Source organism: Erpetoichthys calabaricus, chromosome 8 (genome assembly GCF_900747795.2).
Source record: "Erpetoichthys calabaricus chromosome 8, fErpCal1.3, whole genome shotgun sequence".
Taxonomy (NCBI): domain Eukaryota; kingdom Metazoa; phylum Chordata; class Cladistia; order Polypteriformes; family Polypteridae; genus Erpetoichthys; species Erpetoichthys calabaricus.
Window position 1 is genome coordinate 35,286,157 of NC_041401.2, and position 22,396 is coordinate 35,308,552.

Here is a 22,396-nt window from a genome sequence, read left to right on the forward strand (position 1 = left end):
GTACCAATTTATTTGCGCAAATCCAAGAGAGATGCAGGGGAGTGGGGCGGGGTCCTCCTCACTCACACACCAGCCTCCATTCGAGTCACTCTACCTCTTGCCATTTGTTTGCACGTACCTTGCCTCTGCTTAGCTAGCGGTACCTGTTTGTTCAATAGACATTATCATCTACAGATTGTTAAGGAGTAGCAATTGATGTTATCGAGAGAGAGATCAGAGCTACTTGTGTTTTAGAGTGTAGCTCCTGATTGCCATAGATACCATGGCCACATTCTTTTCTCCCCACACTGGGGCTGCTCTTTCGTCAGAGCTGAACATGATCAGCTACAGTGCCAAAGTTTATTGATTTTTAAACTTTGTCCTGTTTCACTACTACATGGGTGCAGCCACAGTGGACAGCTAGTTTTAAATAAAACGAGAATCGCCAGTCCAATCTTCCAGCCCTGAGGCACCTCATTGACAGCGATGGACACATACCCAATGCTTCTGACACTGCCTCCTCTGTGGAGGACATACCCAGTGATTCTGAAAGATCCTCAAATTGGTCATTCGAACTCTGCTGAAGATTTTCTCAGGCTGAAGTTGTTTCGTTGCAGTGTATTGTATTATCTTCTAAGCATTTTTATGATACATCGACAATATTTCACCTACTGTTCCATAGCCCCCAGCCAACTAATATTGTTGGTAAGGTTTTTTCTTTCAACTTCAAATCTTCTTTTGCTGCTTGTCTCCACTAATGGGTTCTCTGGTTTTAGTTAAGAATAGGGACAGGGTTTTTAACCACAATAGCTGCTTAATGGAATAAATACAATATTATATCTGATTTGAGTGATAACTGATGATGAAAAAAATTAAAATGCGATAGAAACCTCTAGACATGTGAATTCAGCTGCCATCAAAGATTTGATCTCATCATATGCTCACTGTTATAATGCTGTTTCTTATTTAATTTTTATTCTAACTTTCAGAATGGATATTTTTGACTTTTCATCTTCTGTTTGCGGTTTTGAAACTTCAAGTTTAGTTTTGGCAGTTATTGACGACATTTAAAATGCATTTATTTTCCATGGGCACTGCCATTTGTTTATTCATTATGGTGCATGATGTAAGATCAGGTTGCTTTCGATGACCTTTCCTTATCCAGGTTTGCACATAACAAAAAAACTCTTGGTTTTATTTGTGTTCTCCTGGTTAACAATGTCCACTCATCCCTTTGATTTTGATTTTGTTTCCCTCTTATTTATAGTTTTGAAACTCTTGTTGTGATTTCCCAATTACAGTTTTGCCTGCCTATCAATCACACATTATCTCGTGGTCCCTTCATCTCTTGTTGCTAATTTTTAATTTAACATTCATTGATATTGACGAATTTAGTGATATGGAAAGCAATATAAGGTATTAACTCTTTACTACTTAATTTTCTAAATTAACATTCCAAAATCACATTTACAATATTTTTTTCTCTGAATAGTTGTAGTTTTATCACTACTAAAACAATGTCAGCATTTTTAAATAAAGTGTAGTCAGTTTTTTAATATCTGATTATAAATCAATTGACTATATTTTTATAAAAGCTTCTTCAGGAACATTCATTGCCTTTTTTAATGTTCACATGTAACTTTAAACTTAATCTTGTTTTAAAATATATTTAACAAAAATCTTTTTGAACAGTTATGCAAGTATAAATATTTTGAAGGGAGATTAAAAAAATATATATTTTTTTGTATTATCTGCCTCTACCATCTTTATCACTTACATAATTGCCATGCAGTACTGCACAAAAAACTGTCTAAGAAAAACACTTGTAACAATTACTCTCAGTTTAAGTATATATATTTAATATTGTACAGTACCTGATTTTATATTTATATAAATATATATATATATAGCACTGATATATGTGAGCAAAAATATGTCCTTTACCACAAAACACACATTCACAGATTCCTTCATATTATGACCTTCAGGCCATCTAAAAAGACACCTAAAGGGACTTTGATCTTACTGGATGGTTCAGAGGTTTTAAATTAAAAGGAAGAGGAGGCTTCTAAGGGATCCGGGGATAGCAAAGATGGAGTTCAATCAACCTTTCCCTTGGTCAGAGTGAAGCAGAACTTGAAGAGCTCCTGAAAGCCTTCCCAGGGTAATCCATGTTTCTAGAACTCTTTCTGAAGATCACAGTTCTTTGAAAGAAACAGTGATAGGGATACAAGAACTGCTGACCTTTGTTTATAACAGACCTCTGAGCTGATAAAATGGATTCCATCGTAGAATTCAAGTTTGTTTTCATTGCACAGGAATAAAAAATAATAAATTTACTGTAAGAACCAAAAAGCCACATTTTAAAATTGTTATTGATTAAAATAAATTATTAATACATTTACAAGACTAGCTGAAATATATGACAGAAAATTTTAAAGGATCAACCCATGCAATTTTAAAGACAGATTTTACTGCTACCCTACATAAATTAAAAAGCTGCAATACATCTGGAGCCCGAATTTTGCTGACAGTTTATTCAAATACAGTGGAGTACCATTTTTATTAATTAACCATGTGCAAGATAAAAATGCTGTTTTAATGACATAGTAAAAAGAAGAGATATAAAGGTAAAATGTTATATAATATACAATATAGCACTGCTTGTTCAGAAACCTTAAAATCCTGTGCACATTTATGCAGATTTTTTTAAAAAGAAATGTAAAGAATGACTAAAACAACAAATAATTATTTATACATTATTATTTTCATTAACCATGAAGATTAGTCACAATTAAAAGAAATGTTTTATTATTACTATTATTATTAGTAGTAGTGGTAGTAGTAGCAGCATTAATAATATTTCATAAAGCTTCTATTAATAACAGTGATATTAATTTTCTGACAACTATATTAAAAGAAATTACATATTCATGTTTAGAAGTGTAACTAACTCTGGATAATTAAAAATGTACCCTTGTTTATTTCATGATTAACTGCGTGAACATTAGAAATAAATAAAGAATGAACAATTAAGAAATTACATGGTGCACAATGTGACATGAGGAGAATCATCTGTAAATAAATAAATAAAAAAAACCTTATGATTTGCAAAGGCACTCAGTATATAGTGTAGTACATCTGATTGGATTTTTTTGCCACTATGAAAATATTTTTTCAGTCATTTCACCACTTATGTACAAATTGCACCTTGATAGAGCTCTTTACTCTATGTAGAACCAGACAATTACTGCTAAAAAAACTGTGACTGTAAGTGACTGTTTAAAATAGATAGATAGATAGATAGATAGATAGATAGATAGATAGATAGATAGATAGATAGATAGATAGATAGATAGATAGATAGATAAAAATTAAAGGAACTATATAATAGATAGATAGATAAAAATTAAAGGAACTATATAATAGATAGATAGATAGATAGATAGATAGATAGATAGATAGATAGATAGATAGATAGATAGATAGATAGATAGATAGATAGATAGATAGATAGATAGATGTTAAAGGCACTATATAATAGATAGATAAAAATTAAAGGAACTATATAATAGATAGATAGATAGATAGATAGATAGATAGATAGATAGATAGATAGATAGATAGATAGATAGATAGATAGATAGATAGATAGATAGATAAAAATTAAAGGAACTATATAATAGATAGATAGATAAAAATTAAAGGAACTATATAATAGATAGATAGATAGATAGATAGATAGATAGATAGATAGATAGATAGATAGATAGATAGATAGATAGATAGATAGATGTTAAAGGCACTATATAATAGATAGATAGATAGATAGATAGATAGATAGATAGATAGATAGATAGATAGATAGATAGATAGATGTTAAAGGCACTATATAATAGATAGATAGATAGATAGATAGATAGATAGATAGATAGATAGATAGATAGATAGATAGATAGATAGATAGATAGATAGATAGATAGATAGATAGATAGATAGATGTTAAAGGCACTATATAATAGATAGATAGATAGATAGATAGATAGATAGATAGATAGATAGATAGATAGATAGATAGATAGATAGATAGATAAAAATTAAAGGCACTATATAATAGATAGATATATAGATAGATAGATTTTCACCATACTATCAAAACATACAGCATTGTTAAAATTAAAAAATGAAAAAAAAATGTAAACTGTATTGTTATAAAGCAAAAGAAAAATAAGCAAATAAATGTATAAGAAATTTGACTTTGTAGTACCCATGAAATTGCCCTTCGTACAGCCCACATGAAGAAATGGAAGATCAGTGTTAATTTTAAGCTTCACTTTGATTGGGTGAACCTGTCTCCGTTTTGTGCGACACAGCTGCCACAGGTCACTGCTTGGTGCAGTGTACCATGAAACAAACAAATAGAAAAAGGCACCTTCTGGCACTTTAAGTTTCACCGCCTTCTGACTATTGCCCCAGTGGGTCTGTGTGATGTAAACCACTGCCTTGAAGATGAAGCAAGGAACAAAAAAAAAAAAAGAAATCTTCCTATGGTAAGATTGGGGAAAATGAGTATGATTATCACATGTACTGAAACATGCAGGATAGACAGTTGGAAGTTATCTGAAAACTCAAGAGAAAAAGGGGGAGACAAGAGGTCACAATTATATTCTAGTATCACACTCCCTTTCACTGCAATCTGATATATTCAGTTAGTTCTTGTGTGGTGCTAAGGGAAATTCTAATTAAGGGAAGAAAGAATTTTGACACATGTGAAGCAGAGATCAATATTTAGCACTATAATCAGCAATTCCTGATGGCTTGACAATGTCACCATACACATTGTAACTATCCATTATTCACTTAGAGAGGGAAGCCAGGCTGGGGCTAACAGGCTTACTGGAAGCTATCATGAATCACATAAAGCAATGCCTCTTTTGCTTCTTTTTGTCTTGTTTTTCATCTTCATTCATCCTTATAAACAAGACAGTGCTGTCATTGGCCTTCAAGGTGTTACTATGGAGCCATGGAAATAAAGAAATAAAAGGCTATAACTGACTGTTTTCTCTAATAGGTGGATGTCAGAAGAAGTATTTTTATGTACTTTTTATTCTATTTTTCAGAAAATACTATACAATTAACACTATGGCCATTTTTTCTGATTATGTGTTAACAAGGCTGCATCACATTTTTGTATTAATTCTAAAGCATGGAGAAGGAATACCCATTTATCAAAGGCTGGCTTTAGGATTACTGGGATAACAATGATAACACAAAGTGTAAAATGTATTTATGCTTACAACAACAGTTATGTTTACAGTCAACAGTTTAATGTTTATTTCATTAAAAATAATTATTTAAGTAGAGGAGGGTAATCCCTCCCAACCCATTGGCCAGGGTCTCACTGAGTTGTGCCACCCACCTGCATTTTCAGACATTTCCCAAATGTGCCCGTAACTCCAGTCGTTAACATTGCATTGATTTCTACTGAGTCTATGGACTTTCACAGCAGGAGGTCCAGTTTACTATCTGAAGATTGCATCAAACTCCAATATTCTCCTTCAACCTCCTGAATATAAATAGGGTTTCTGTTTAAAGGAAGTTTTCAAATTTTTTAAGCTATAATCTTGGGAATGTATATTTGGATTCCATTTTCTTTATCTTGCCTTTAAATGTGTTATCTTTTTTAAAAGTCTTGAAGACAAATAGGAGGTATACGATGTCTGTCCCTCTAAAATTGTAATAAAACTGCAATGGACTGCTGCCCTGTTCAGGGTTTGTTCCTGCCTCGCGCCCAATGCTAACTGTAATAGGGTCCAGCACCTCCCTATTACCCTGTTCAGGAATAAGTGGGTTAGAAACTGACTGGCTGAGTGACTACAGTTGTAAATTATTATTATTCTTTGCCTTACACCTTGACTTCTTGTCAGCTTTAAAATCCTGATGGTAGTTTGTTTTGACAAAATATATCTTAATAAGTTTTTCAGGTGTTGATCAATGTTACCATTGATAAATAATATGGATGGCTACTGTGAGTGATTGGCTCTTTTTTACGCCTAACTCTTCACACCCAAATATGGTGTCATACATTAACGCCTGTACTTGTGACACAACTCCTTACTAGCCAAAAATTCTTAAGCCACAGACTTCTTTGGGACAAGTCAAAAGCAGTCATCTATAATACAATGAAGAAAAAAATTACACCTCTCCTACTAAATTTTGCTGTTAATTATACATGCACCAGAGCTGCAAATCTATTATGGACAATTATGGGCTTATCTCCCCATATTTCTACGGTTTTTATTTGTATTTACATGTCTGCAAAGTGGGTTGTCTAATTACACAATTGATAAATTTCTTCAAAAAAAAAAAGGACAATTCTATTATACTCCCTGTGTAAGGCAATATGTAAAGTCAACATTTATTATACATGAAAGCTCAAATTATCTCCCCACAGAACAATTGACAAAACTTCTGCAAGGGGGGTTTTCCATCGATCCATTGTTACATCTGCACTTGTGGTCATGGGGCTGGGGTCTATTCCAGCTACAAAGAAGGATCCAGAAGGATGGGTGAAATGTCCATCACAGGGTTTGTGATATTCACCATTTGCAGGTTGTTTTTCTTTGATACTTGTATATTAATTTTTAAAATGTAGTAAATTTAAAATTAAAGTTAAAAAAGAAATAATTTGTTAGCTGTGTAGAATAACTAAAAAGGTTACAAATGCCTTTACCACAAACACTGTGAACTCAGCTGCAGTGCTTCTAGTTGTTTTCTCTTTGAGTGTCAAGTACGACTTTTACAACAACACATAATGCTTGTCAATTTAAAGTCTGACCCTGGAATGTCTCTAGGAAGAACTATCCTCCTGAAGGAAGGCATTTATCTTCTGCTAGCTCCCCCTGGAACATGAAAAGGGGAACCCCATGGGACTACAGCTCTCGGGGTGCTCTGAGGACATCCATATTGAAGCGCATCAGCAGGGGCGTCTGTACAGGAAAACCATTCTCCTACAGGGCTACTTTCCTTCTGTCCTCTCAATCAGGAAGGGGATCAACAAGCACCCCAACTTGTTGCGTCTTCTTTGAGGTTGTCCGACCATGATGTTTGCCTTCCAGCCAGGTAAGAGAATGCCATTCAAAGCAGATGGGGTGTCAGTTGCTCTGTTGCTCCACCCCGAGGGACGGAAATGCTACCCAGTCCTTTGCAAACATATCTTGCCTTTGTCTTCCTGCCTGGCAGGCTGAATGGCACCAGCCCATCCATTGCAATATATATATGTATATACAATTATACAGTATATACAGTATGATAATCATTAAGTAAAAAGTGGAGTACTAGAAGAACTCCAGTAGAAGAAAACCCCAGATAAGTAAGTGCTAACCACAGAGCCAACGTACCACCCTTGTTTTCTGTCTCTATCACATTAAACAATTCGCTATCTGGTGGTTTTGTGCAGATCGCAAAGGCCCTCCTTTGTCAGGATGGAACACAGCAGTGATTTGGGGAAAAGAGACACCTCATGGGAGCTACAGTTGACAAATGCAAATATATAAAAAATAAATCAAGCGGATAAATAAATATAAAAAGAAATAATAAGAAAAATAGGTAATGTTGTAAATATTTTAAATATCCACTCTATATATATAAAGCCTAAAAGTGCAATGATTTTATGTGACTTTTTATGTCACGTTGTTTGTCACACTTTAAATCGGCCTTATTTTAAAACCTACATATATACAGTATGTTTGGTATCATTCTTTACAGAATTTATCAGACTTTAATGTTATGTTGTTAGGTTTTCAGATTCTTGTTCCATTTTTAAATTATAAACTAAAAAATATCAAGAACTCACATCCCGTGAGACGAGACTTTGTGCCAAGAGATTTAACCACGCCCGGGGCCGGAAATAAAAGACAAAGAGTAGGACAGCTGCTGTACAGGCTTTTAAATGTTTGAAGCACCGCGTGAGATGCAGATCACGTGGCACTGCAGCATCAGCAGCAGCAGCTGATCGAGCAAAGAGGATGTAAAAAAAAAAAAAAAAAAAAAACTGTATTTGTTTCCCATTGTATCACCGTTTAAGAGGGGATTTCGGAGGAACGACCGCATCTCCATGGGGTGCGTTCAGCCCCTCTCTTCACAATGCAAATGGTGGAGATGCAAAGTGGTTGCCGCGTAGTGCATGTGGGGGGTTGGTGACTGAAGCGAGCAGGGGGCGAACCCCCTAGTATGTATATAAACAATTAAATCTACATGAAATTATGTACAAACATACTACAGTAATCCCTCCTCCATCGCGGGGGTTGCGTTCCAGAGCCACCCGCGAAATAAGAAAATCCGCGAAGTAGAAACCATATGTTTATATGGTTATTTTTATATTGTCATGCTTGGGTCACAGATTTGCGCAGAAACACAGGAGGTTGTAGAGAGACAGGAACGTTATTCAAACACTGCAAACAAACATTTGTCTCTTTTTCAAAAGTTTAAACTGTGCTCCATGACAAGACAGAGATGACAGTTCTGTCTCACAATTAAAAGAATGCAAACATATCTTCCTCTTCAAAGGAGTGCGTGTCAGGAGCACAGAATGTCACATAGATAGAGAAAACAATCTCTAGCAAACAAATCAATAGGGCTGTTTGGCTTTTAAGTATGTGAAGCACCTCCGGCACAAAGCTGTTGAAGGCGGCAGCTCACACCCCCTCCGTCAGAAGCAGACAAAGAGAGAGAGAGATAGAGAGAGACAGTGTTTGTTTTTCAAGCACAAATCAATACGTGCCCTTCGAGCTTTTAAGTATGCGAAGCACTGTGCAGCATGTCGTTTCAGGAAGCAGCTGCACAAAAGATAGCAACGTGAAGATAATCTTTCAGCATTTTTAGACGAGCGTCTGTATCGTCTAGGTGTGCGAACAGCCCCCCTGCTCAATCCCCATACGTCAGGATCAGAGAAAGTCAGCACAAGAGAGAGAGAGAAGAGTAAGCAATCTAGCTTCTCAGCCATCTGCCAATAGCGTCCCTTGTATGAAATCAACTGGGCAAACCAACTGAGGAAGCATGTACCAGAAATTAAAAGACCCATTGTCCGCAGAAATCCGTGAACCAGCAAAAAATCCGCGATATATATTTAAATATGCTTACATATAAAATCCGCGATGGAGTGAAGCCGCGAAAGGCGAAGCGCGATATAGCGAGGGATCACTGTATACGTAAAAATGCTTTTATATGCACATTACTTGTTTCTAGTAGTATTTGTGAGTTGCAGTATGGTTTCTTGTCTCAAGTCAACAAGAAAACCAGAAATCTCAAAAGTCACACTGTATATAAATATTCATCCGTTTTCTAAACATACTGTTAACCTGCAAGCTACAATATGTGTATTGTATTCTATAAGCTATTATGTCACACATATATTATAATATAATACATTCTATACACCAAGTTAATATATATATATATATATATATATATATATATATATATATATATATATATATATATATATATATATATATATATATAAATGGTAATGAGAGATTAGCTATATACTATTATGTCATATTATCCTAGTTTTGTTCAACAGACAGAAGTATGCCCAGCTTGTCTCATATAGTATGTAAAAGTGTAATAAGCTGTGGATAGGCTGAAGTGATATTCCTTCTAATCTACATTCTAGCTGCGTCCTCACCGTGGACAGTTTTTGTTTTAATGAGCTTTGCTGTGCAGTAGTTCAATTCAAACACCTGTGACGATTCTGCACTTTGTCAGTGGAATGAAAAGCTTACTACTTAGATTTTGTGACTCAAAAAATCTGTGTTTTATTAGAATTAAATGAATTGGGAAAAGTATCAAATTTTAAAGGCACCAAAACTGCTAAAAATATTTTTGTTTGGTATATTACAATGATTCAGTAAACAGCAGCACAATTATGTGACGCTTCCTTTAATATTTTTAATTCTTCTTATAAGAAAACAATGTGGGGGCAGTTTGCCATTTGGTGTGGCAGAAAAGTAAAACAAGTCAATATACCGAATCTCCAGTAGTGGAGACTGAGGGCCTCTCGAGCAGTTTCCTGCAATAATAGTGACAATTATGCAGTTTCCAGGATGGGAGAGCCTACACTCAGTGGAAGTTCAGGTCTGTCATCTACTAATCCAATCTTTACCTCTCATTACTGGGAACTACAGAATGACAGCAGTTAAAAAGAAACGAGTCATTCACCAGTTTCACATGGCATCTGCCAGCTTCCCGATAGCCTTGTGCATCTCTTGGAGAGAGACAGGTTGATTCAGGTTGTAAAATGAATTTATGGAAAAAAAAAAAAAACCCCGTATTTATCTTAACTTCAGCTCAGAACTTCATACACTTCAGGCAGAGACTGATGACCCATAAGCATTTAGCCACTTCATCCGGACTGTAAATACATGGGTATATTAGCCCAGCCATTTCCAAATGATCTTACAAAGGTTATTCAGATGCTCATTGACACTTTATTTAACCATGCATGTCCCCGGAAGGCAATTCATATTGTCCAAAGTGTATTTATGAACATAATTGTGGTCAATCTTGTGGCATGCAATCAGAAGATGTATGTGGAATTAGATCTAGTAGTTTAGGTTATAAGCAGTTAATTAATAAACCAGATTTTTAAATCAGCTTTGTGTAAATGTGTATATGCATATCTGTTAAATATATGCCATTTAATTATTTTGAAGATTGAATTAGAAAATAAATCAATTAGTATTCATGTAGTCATTGCCATATTTGACAGTTTTCATTTTTCTGAGACTTGATGACTTTGATAAGAACACTATTGACCATAGATTACATGTGTCTTATAGGCAGGGGGAGAGAAAGGAAACGTGGTGTCCTACATTTCTAGCTGTCAGGTGATTCTCACTACTCTACTGCTGACACAGCCATACATACTTACTATCCCAAGTAGCACTAATTAAGGGCCATCCAACTGTGCTGTCCGTTGAGTAGTTTGCTCTGGTGGGTGACAGGAAATGGTCTGGGATCTGTCTGCAGAATGACATAACAAAGAAGTTAAGGAAAGGGAGGCAAATATGCTGTAAGGCATGCTGTGCAAATATAAGTAACTAACAAAGAGCGAAAACTGAGTGGCACCGCAAAATGTGCCCAAATGCCCTAATTACACGGTGCAATTTATCTAAGTCACTGATTTTAATTTGATTTATTATAATACAAAAAGCTTCGTTGAATCACTTTCTAATTAGCCACAACAGGCGTGGGGAAAAAAAGACAAGGGTGCAAATTTGATTCAAGACACACATGCACTGCTCTGATTAAATGGAGAATACACATTTTTGGGGTTGATTTATTTTTAATCCTAATAATTGTAAACACATCTGAGATTTTTTTTTTTTACTAGAAGTTATGTGAAAAAAAGAAATAAAAAAGAAAAGATATTGAAGCAAAACAAATTCAGTTTAAAGAAAATGCAAATTACCTGATAGGTGAGCTTTTCAGACATAACTGCTGATGGGCTTTTCACTTTGTTTTTAAGTCACATACAATATCAGCACCAAATATGGGCTGTAATGCCAGCATCGACACTTCAGTTCCTGATGCTTCATGCTAATGACATGTCTGGGTTTGTGCAAATTTTCTACCCACACTGGACTAATGTACCAAAATAAACTGTCATTTTAAGGCAAAAGTAAGCATGAGTATGACTGTGGCATATTAGTCTGTCAAACTGAAAAGTCAGTTAAAGTCATTAAATGTGTTTGTGTATAATACAGAACTATTTAAGAAATACAAAATAGTTAGAAACAGCTAGGTTTTATTTTTCAAACACAACTATTTAAGCAATAGGAAACAATAACTAGCAATTAGGTTTTGTGTTTTAAAAATGAATACGGCATTAGTAATGATAAAAATGAGTCATTGTACAAACAAAATACAGTAATAAATAGTATGATTTTATATCTTTTTCTGCAGTGGGTCTGATGTATTGCAACACAAAGATCAAAGGTCTTTAACTCTTTAACCAAATCTTTGTCTGCCAAATTCAATTCATGTCATTGTTTCCCTAGCATGCAATGCAATATGTGTATTTTTATTTAATTTAATCGACAAAATACCCAATTTACATACTGTTTATTCAGTTATGAGGAAACCAATCAATATTTTTGTCTGTACCTCTTTTTTTGAAAATGTATCATAGCATCGCAAACTGCTCTATAAGTGAATTTTACCAAACCACACATGTTGTTAATTCTTCGCTATTAAATATTTTCTGAATGCAGTTTTACCATACTGACCATTTCTAAACATCCTCAATAGCTTATACAAATAAATCATATTAAAAAAGACTGTACATTCTATATCTAACAAAATTTCATTTCAAAGGTCATTGCTTTTATTTCACAAATTTGGATCAATCAGAAATCAGTGCAGCTTACATTTATAAACCCCCTGTAAATATACCATAGATTTATGATAAAAAAAGACAAAATGCTGAAATATATTAAACTGCTACATTTACATGTAATGCAGAAATACTTTGTCAAATATTAGGAAAGAGCAGGTAAATCTGTAATTTTAACAGAATTAATTTTCAAAATATTTGTAATAATCCAATGTAAAACCCCTGCTACGTAAAGAGGTAGACATCCTTTACACTGTGTGGACACATGAAAGGTTTGGCCATCTCAGTCTGAGCTTGTGCACTCTCCTCCTTGCCAGCAATAAGCCGGGGGCTTAGGTTTGTGCTTGTGTTACATTTTAGCTTTTCACTGGAAAGCTGACAAACAATAAATAAAAATCCCACTGTGATGATATAAGAGGTCTCGTTTATAACCAAGTTGCTTTCCATTAGTTTTCTGACATTTGCTACAAAGAAAATAAGAGGCAGATGAAAAAAAATTAAAACTTTAGCACTGTTTATAAATTATGAATGAATTTAAATTATTCTGAACTGTATAAGGCTTTTGTAACAATATATAATATGTTTTGTACTAAATATTTAAAGTTATTTAAACATATTTTGAGTATTATTTACCTCTATGACATCTGTAAAAGACAGAGAACATTCATCATTTTAAACGGTTTTAATTGGCTTTTAAATGGAAACAGTCTGTCACTTTATCTGTCTGTCATGTTATGCCTTTCACAATCTATCTAAACTCAGGAAACACAAACACGTCCACAATCTTTATATATGAAACATTTTGATGCTTGATAATCATGAGTTTGGTTTATTCCTGAAATTTTCAAGCAATTGTTTGAATTTTTGTTAGGAGTAGGAGGCATTTACTGGTGTAGAAGTAGTGAATTATTAAACTTCCATCCATCCATTATCCAACCCGCTATATCCCAACTACAGGGTCACGGGGATCTGCTAGAGCCAATCCCAGCCAACACAGGGCGCAAGGCAGGAAAACAAACCCGGGCAGAACACCAGCCCACCGCAAATATTAAACTTTCTAACTAATAATATATGTGTGGATAAGATGTCTGGTTTATAAAATTAATTTCAAGAAGGAAAAATGTTTTATGCATATATATATATATATATATATATATATATATAAATATATATATATATATATATATATATATATATATATATATATATATATATATATATATATACACTTTATATAGATATATATATATATATATATATATACACTGTATATATATATATATATATATATATATATATATATATATATATATATATATTAATATAGATAGATAGATAGATAGATAGATAGATAGATAGATAGATAGATAGATAGATAGATAGATGTGTGTAAATAATTGGATGTATATAATATAGTTTTCTTTATAATATATGTCAAGTGAATATATTTTTCTTACTATTTTATTGAATAAAAAATATTTTAATACAGTATACAAATACAGTATAGTGCCTTTTATCTATCTATTTACCTATTATATAGTGCGTTTCACACTATCTATCTATCTTATATATAGTGCCTTTCACACTATCTATCTATCTGTCTCTGATACAGTATAGTGCTTTTCATCCATCTCTCTATCTATCTGATTAATATGATCATTTTTATTTAGTTAAACACACAAACGTGATGTCTTACATGCCATTACACAGGTGCAAAAAATGGAATTCTATCTAATAAAGAAGGCTTGTGCATGCTAAATATATAAATTCATATTGAAGACAATCTTCTCATTCAACTTGAATTAACTATCATCCTTGTGGCTCACTAACTAACTATTTTCATTTTAAACTTGTATTATGTTTTTGTAGAAGGCATCCATAATTGTAACTTTTAATTTTTTTTTACACAAGGCCAGTGGGCTATGATGCGTTATTTCATTGCAGAAGACTATTATAATAATGTTAAAAAGCTAAATTATATAAAGGATGGATGGACTGCATGTATGATAAAACTAGAAATTAGAGTAATGCTATATTTTGGAATTTTTTAGAAATGTGCCTCAGTATAAATAAATAACTAAAACAGTGCAATATCTCTAAATACCACAAAGCTAATAAACAGTACTATTTCAGTAATGATTTAAAATAAATAATCATTTTATGCTGCAAATGAACAAACAGCCCTGCAAGTATCCTTTTGTGCTTGATTTTCATGCCGAGATCAATGGCTGTGCTCTCCCGGGTTGATTCCTGCCTAGCAAAGCATGCTGCTGGGATTGGCTGCTGTCCACTGCAATCCTGTATTGGGTGAAGCAGATTTGATATATTATATATTGTATAAATTTTAGCAGGTATGAAGCTTATGTTAAGTTATAGTGTAATTCTATGACTTGATATTACTAATGCTTCCAGTTCTTCCACATTGACAAAATTCTGATTGTGTCTGATAAACAATGCTGAGTGTTGTATTTTTTTTTAATTTTTCTAGGACATCCATCCAAAACACTTAATGGGTATGTTGCAATTGTATGTTTTCAATAATGTGCTTTAGTTTTTCTTCTTCATTGACTTATTGTATAAAATAACCTAACATGTTAAACTTCATTTGAGCGTATGACTATGTATATTCATTTTAAAATTGGTGAAATTCAAGTGCAGTTCTTTCACAAAACGTAAGAAATACTTTTGAGCTTTTTCACAGTGTGCTGTAGCCAAATTCTAACTTCTTTCTGTCAGTGAACAATGTTATCTGTTGAAGAGGCAGACCTTTGCGCAGAAAGTTCATTTTTAAGACTTATGGGTAATTAGAACATTTTAAACTTAGAGAGGAAATGACACTTTAACACTTAGTAATGAGAAGGTCAAGACCTTCAAAGTGCACTACAAATAGGATTTATCCAGTTCACTTCCGCTGTGAACTAAGCATACACTATTAACTCAGTACAATACAAAATAAATTTTATAACGCCATACATCACACACACTCCAGTCTCATATAACACTTGAAAGGCTGAGGCATTTGTAAAGCTACCTATGACCTCCTGTCTTCTTCAACAATGCTCTTCTGTTCTGTCTAGTACTTCAAAAAAATGTAGCAGCCACTCAGTCATGAGCTGACACAACTCGCTGAAGCTAGTCAGTCACGGCACTGTCAGTCACACTTTGATACTGGCTCTGTCATAAGATTCAAACTCGAGTGCTTTGGCACTTTCTTATGTGAATAAACATCATCCTGTATCTGCCATAAAGGATGGCCTTTATGAGATCAGCGAGGATGGAGTTTCTCTTCAATAAGACTTTTCATAATTTGCTATAGTGGAACATAAGTATCACCCAGGGGGAGGGGGCTGTCTGTGGACCAGAAAGCTGGGGAAGAGTTTTTACTTAATAACACATTTAACTGGCAGAAACAGATCTATTGAAGACACGAGTCCTGTTTACTGGCTAAAGTGGCATCAATTAAGAGACACTCTGTGGATTAACATATTCTTTTAATAGACTGGCCTTTCTTCTCAATATTCCGGTATTTTGCTGTGAGAGAAAGGCCTTGTACCTAAAGTCACAGAAAAGGTCACAGTGTCTACATAGCTCAGGTAATAGTTTTATATTTCACAAACCGACTAAGCATTTTCAGCAACTAGCTTTAGCAGTGTCAAAAAAATGCATACAGAAGCACATCTATATCTCAGTCTGCTGAGAGCTTGAAAGCTGGTCAGAGTCAGCTAGAGAAGTCTCACCATCTCGCCAGGACTTTGAGCACGAGCAAGGTGCTATATAAGTAAAATCTACCAGTCGATATATGTATCTATGAAGAGCCGGTAAGAGGCAAGTATGCAAATTCCATCCTTCTATTTTATAGCCTTTTTCCTGTTTTTCTGTATTTCTGTCTAGAGCTGTTAAGAAACAGCTAAAATCAATCTATCTGTCTGTCTGTCTACTTAATGACAGCTTTAGAAATCTATCTATGTATCTACTGGTGTTAAGTTACGGCCCCGGACGTTTTATCTATCTGAACAGTGCCGCCATAAACAAATGCAGATGATACACCTAATTTATCAAAATGATCATCTCATTTATTTGCATGCCATATTTAGCATATTCACAACAAATCTTATACCAAAACACTAATACCGAAAATGTAATTGTCAATTCTGAATAATCACCAATGAACAGGGATTCTTCAAGCAAGGTAACCTAATGACTGAATCTTAAATTTCTGCTTTCCTCCTACCTTCTTACTGCAGCTTGATCCTACCACAACCTCACATTGACTGCTACTGCACAGTTGCAGCCGAACAGGAAGGAATTGCAGGTGTCAAGTCGCAGTTTACAAATATGACATCTCCTCTGGCATAGCTGGAAATATGAAATATTGATTTATGTGCAGTAAAAGGTCTTATAAAAATGATCACATACACATGAGAGATTAATGCGCAAGAGATCAATAGAAATTTCATTCTTGACGCTAGACTGTCACCTATGGTGAAATGCTAAAATAAAGAAATCAATATTATCTATGAAATGTCAAATTTATTATAATTATGAGGATGAAAGCTGGCCAAGTGGCTCCCAGGAGGGAAAGAAGGATAGGTTACTGTGCTGAAGCATCCTTCATGTCCCTTGTTCACTAGCTGCCAATTTGAGAGCAATATTGGTGTAGGGGGTTTTCAAGCGTTATGTATCACCATGTAGTAACAAATTCCTCCCGGAATATTTAACTCCTGAAACTGACAATGAGCACAGACCTTCAATGCAGCCAGTGGGCTTTGCACTTAACAGCTGTTAGCTGTAATGCAGATGATATTTACTGTATGCACATGATTGAAATCCACCAGCTTAATGTCTGACAGTTAGAAATGTAACCCAGCCTTAAAAATATTATCATTTGTATACCAAATGAGTTTTCCTTGTTAGTTAAATACTGAAAATAATACTTAGGATACAGCACATGTGCAATACATTTCATATAAATTAATAAACAAATTATGTCTTTTGGGAATTATATATGAATTTGTATCGAACAGACTACTTTTATTTCAAAATAGCACTGACGTGTAAATGCTTTCAGAATCTTTGGCTTTTTTTGTATGACCTCAGTTGCTGAAAAATACTTTTGTTTCTTTATCTTTCATGTTACCAAGCTTAAATAATACGAAAAAACATATATTGAAAACTTTAAAGGCACCAAAACAATTTTCTTTGACAGAAGGCCATTATTGCTACACCTGGAATGGTGTTTAAACGTAGAGAAAAATCACCTTAGAGGAGCACAAGGAATAAGCAGCAATCTGAAACTTTTTTTGGCTGAGTTTTGGGATTACTGATCAGCTGTAAGAACATAAGAAATCTGACAAACGACAGGAGACCATTCAGTCCATCAGACTTGTTTGTTTAGCTAATGGCTTTACTGTCCCAGTAGCTCCTCCAGATTCTTGTTAAAGATCGTCAAGGTTTCTGCTTCAATTCCAAGTCTTCCAGATGAGAAGGGCTTCCTGGCTTCAATCCTAAATGTATTTTTATTGTAGAATAAAATCCCAAACCAATAATATTCAAATCCAGGAAATCGTGCAGAGTCCAAAAGTTTCATACTTTTATTAAAAAATAATAAACAGCCGTGCTCGGACCTCAGAGTGAGCTGCTAGTCCTGGGCTTGAGGACATTTTTATATGTAGCATAACAGAGTTAAAAGTTTTGACACTCCTGCTATTGCTAATAAACAACAACTAATGGCATTTTGCCACCTTTGTCTGAACACTCTTTAGTCAAGCCCACTCCTCATTAGGTTCTGTTCATTCATGTCCCTTATTCATTATGCTGATGGTTAGCACCTTTTGTCATTTTGCCATCTTTGTCCTCTGATTTTTAAATTGTGCCCTCTTATTGCTAATTCTCCACCCCTGTCTTTCAGGATGTCAGTTCATTGCTGGAGTTAACTATCAAAAAGTTCAGTGCCATTCAGTGCTTAATGGTGCTTAAACTATATTGGTGAGATTATAATATACTTAAAAATATGAATATCTTAGAAGAGGCAGAATTACTAGGTAAAACAAGAGCTTAATTTAAATAAGTGCTTAATAATATTATACATTCTAATTTCTATGTATACTATATTCTAATTACCCAGTATGTGATTATATATAAATTTCCAGTAAATATTCTGGTAGCTATGTTTACATGCTTTCCTTTAATTTCCATGGATGTATGAGATTCAATGTTAAGTTGAAAGAATTCTGCAGGATCTACTTTATCAATGCCTTTGAGAATTCTGACAACATGCATTAGGTCTTCATGCAGTCTCCTCTGCTCGAGAATCTGCTCGAGACTAAACAGGTTTAATTCTCTGAGTCTGTCACAGTAGGACATGTCCTTCAGTCCCACAATGCACTTGGTCGCTCTGCTCTGCACCGCTTCTCATGCTGCTTTGCCTTTCTTGTACAGTGGCGACCAGAACTGCACATAATGCCCCCAATGTGGCCTCACTAGTGCATTATATAGTTTGAGCATAACGTCCCTTAATTTATATTCAACAGTTTGTCTAATGTAACCTAACAATTTATTAGCATTTTTAATTGCTTCTGCACTTTGCTTCGATGATGAAAATGTTGTGTCAACATAAACCTCTCAATCAGGTCGCTAACTTTGAGACAGTGTCTCCCATCTTGTATTTATAATTGAAAGTTCCTTTTTCCCATGCACTTTGCACTTTCCTACTCTAAACTGCATTATCCAGGGGTTCACCCAGTTCTGAAGGTTGTCTTCTTGAATTGTTTTTGCTGCTTCTTCAGTATCCGCCATTTCTCAAATTTTAGTGTCACAAGTTTAATAACTATAATGAAATCTATGGCATTGATATAAATCAGAAAAAGTAGTGGGTCGAAGGACAGACCCCTGAGAGACTCCACAGATGACCTCACTCCATGTGGAGCATTCGCCTCTTATCTGTTCTCTTTATCTCCTTCCAGATAACCAACTTGAGATGCTGTTTTGAAGGTTACCTCTGATGCCCATAGCTTCTAGTTTCAAAATTAATCTTCATTATCTTCAGGGACTGTATCAAAGGCTTTTTATATGCTTTGCTTTTGCCAACTATTTCAGTTGCCTGTCATTAACCTATGCTAGCTGCTAGTTAGTATATTATTTTCATATATACTAGCTGTGGTACCCATCTAAGACGGGTTGAAATCTAAGTGACCTCAATGCTATTGTTTGCTGGGCACTATGCAATGCATGTTTCTGTTATATGTCATTTGTTATCGGATTCATAAAATTAGTGTTAATATTCATGATGCACCATCTGTTGGAGTGACAGAGACATAGGAAGCAGATGGACACACCGACAGCCACTCTGAAACTAATCCTTTTATTAATGTGGACTACAGTTTCATCAAACTTTAACAAATCAGTAATCAGAGCAGCTTCCTTTTCTGTCCCTTGACACCCCCACCATGTGTCAGATTTGCCTTATTACAGCTGATGAAGTTTGCACTTTGTTTTCTAACATAAACATGTCTGGCTATATCAGACACTCTTATGGGCACATCTAATATTTTTTCCATTTTAAACACTTGTTATTTTCAGCATGATGGCATAATAGTTTCTTGCAGTACTGGGTTCTAAACAGCGAGTCACTGTAATTATGGTGACTATGTGTTTAAACTGAGACTTGAGTTTTGTCCCACATTCGAAAATTACTGTACGTTCCATTAAGTTATTTTTGGTACACATGCCAAAGATGTGCAATTGGTTTATTTTATTAAATCAAGAATGAGTTACTATGACTGCTATGATGAAATTTGTCAGATGTTTACAAGAAAAATATTTACCTAAAGAACTAAAGTATAATAAAAAATCAATTCAAAACATGCAAAATATTACTTTGTTAATGTAATCAATTCTGTACCATCTGCTCACCTTTTTATGAATCACTGATTTCACTCAACATACCGTGTATAATTTTCTTCATTACATCTGTCTATGTGTTATTCTCCCTTATGAGTGTTTATGATTTCAAACAGAAGATGTTACTGAAGGGAGAAAGTGAAGGAATGTAAGTAAATATTAAAACAGGAAAGACCTAAGGTAGCAATAGGGATGCCAAAGGAATATCTTACTGTACCTGAGGATTAGCTAAAGCAGAAAATCAAAGATAGTATTCCTTCTCTCTGTTTCGCAGAGACAATTTTGTAACCCTTTTACAAGATGACTTTAAAGGGAGCTAAAGGACAGATGTTACTCGGCAGAGTCAGAAAGATTTTCGTTTGACAAGACAAACGGAGGTTAACAAAAGCTCACAACACAGCGCAAAACAAGGCACTGTCTGTCTCTTTAGGTCATTACCCTCCTTATAAATGTAAATCATTTCTTGTTTTCATACATGGGTGAGGGGGTCAATCAAAATGAGTGCAAATCGGGGAATGGTGAACTATTAAAAAATTGGAGAGGTGTGGTTTTCAAATTGGTAGAAGAATAAATAAGCCTACAATAAAGAACACTCAATTAAAAACTCAAGAAATATCTAGTTCATTTTATTTTGTTTTTGCCTATAATTTTTGATAGGTATCTTAAAAAGAAATTTGCCTCATGGAGTTGTCTAATCCCTTAAAAGAGCTGAATAAGGCAATGCAGACAATATTCTACACTTTACTGATATCAAGTGGTTTTGTAGTTCCATATAAAATCCCTCTTTATTAGACAGACAGACAGACAGACAGACAGAGAGAGAGAGAGAGAGAGAGAGAGAGAGAGAGAGAGAGAGAGAGAGAGAGAGATAGATAGATAGATAGATAGATAGATAGATAGATAGATAGATAGATAGATAGATAGATAGATAGATAGATAGATAGATAGATAGATAGATAGATAGAGCTTTTTGTACTGTGCTTTGGGGAGCAGAGAAAAGCACTCCCCAGCTATAAATAAAGCACATGTGCTGGACTGGAACTCATGTTGTGCCTGTCTGTGTCGGGTTAGGGTGGCTCTATGTGCTCCACAATAGATAAATAAACATATACACACGCACACACACACACACACATAAACACTATGGCCTGGAAACACACCAGAATGACTAGAAAGCAAGAAAATTAAAAAGAAAAATAACTTCTGACTTGGCTGTCACAGTTACAGTAAGGCATATACAAATGTAATTGCTGTTTCTTGACACACTTCTGCTGAATAATTTGTCAGCTGAAAGTTTTGCAGTGTTAGTGTGTCAGAGAGAGGATGTGCAACATTGTTCATAATGGCAGTCAGTTTTGTTTTAATTCTCCCCTTTGCTACGACCTGCAGGGGATCCAGAGTGAGTCCTATAACAGCCTGCCCTTTTAATTAGTTTGTCGATTTGGTGGGCCTCTCTTGAAGTGATGTTACCAGCCCAGCACACCACAGTGTATAAAACTGCGCTGGCCATTACCATGTTGTAGAAGAAGTGAAGGATGTCACTTCCCATATTAAAGAAACAGTGAAAACAGAATCGTCTGAACCTGTGCTGACAAGCCCTTAATACACATGTGATCTTAATAGCTGTATTTCTGTCTGTTCATTTTTTGTGTCTTTTATTCAGTCAGTTATGTACACCCTTTTCTCACCAGAAAGACACAGAATACTTACACAGCACAGTCGGTCAATCCATTAGGCGACGTAAACGGCCACCTTGAGCTCTGTCTTCCAAGAAGCGCCATTTCTGAAAGTTTAGAGGTGCAGTGACGGTGCAAGTTGACTCCACACTCCGATGCCTTTGGGAGCCTCTTGAACCTACCACTGTCAATAACGTAACCAAGGATGAGCTTGGCAAATGAAGACACACATAGATAGCAAGGAGGAGGTGCAAAAAGTGAATAGTGCTTTTATTAAAAACAAACAGTGTCCAAATACATAGTGTGTTGCTTCACCATTGCCTTCAATAAATAAACAAATAATCCATAAAAATCCCAGTAAATGTGGAGAATAAAATCCATAATAAGTAAATCCAATATATATCATTCACGATCCACAATTTTTGATTGGGAAATTTTTTTGTGT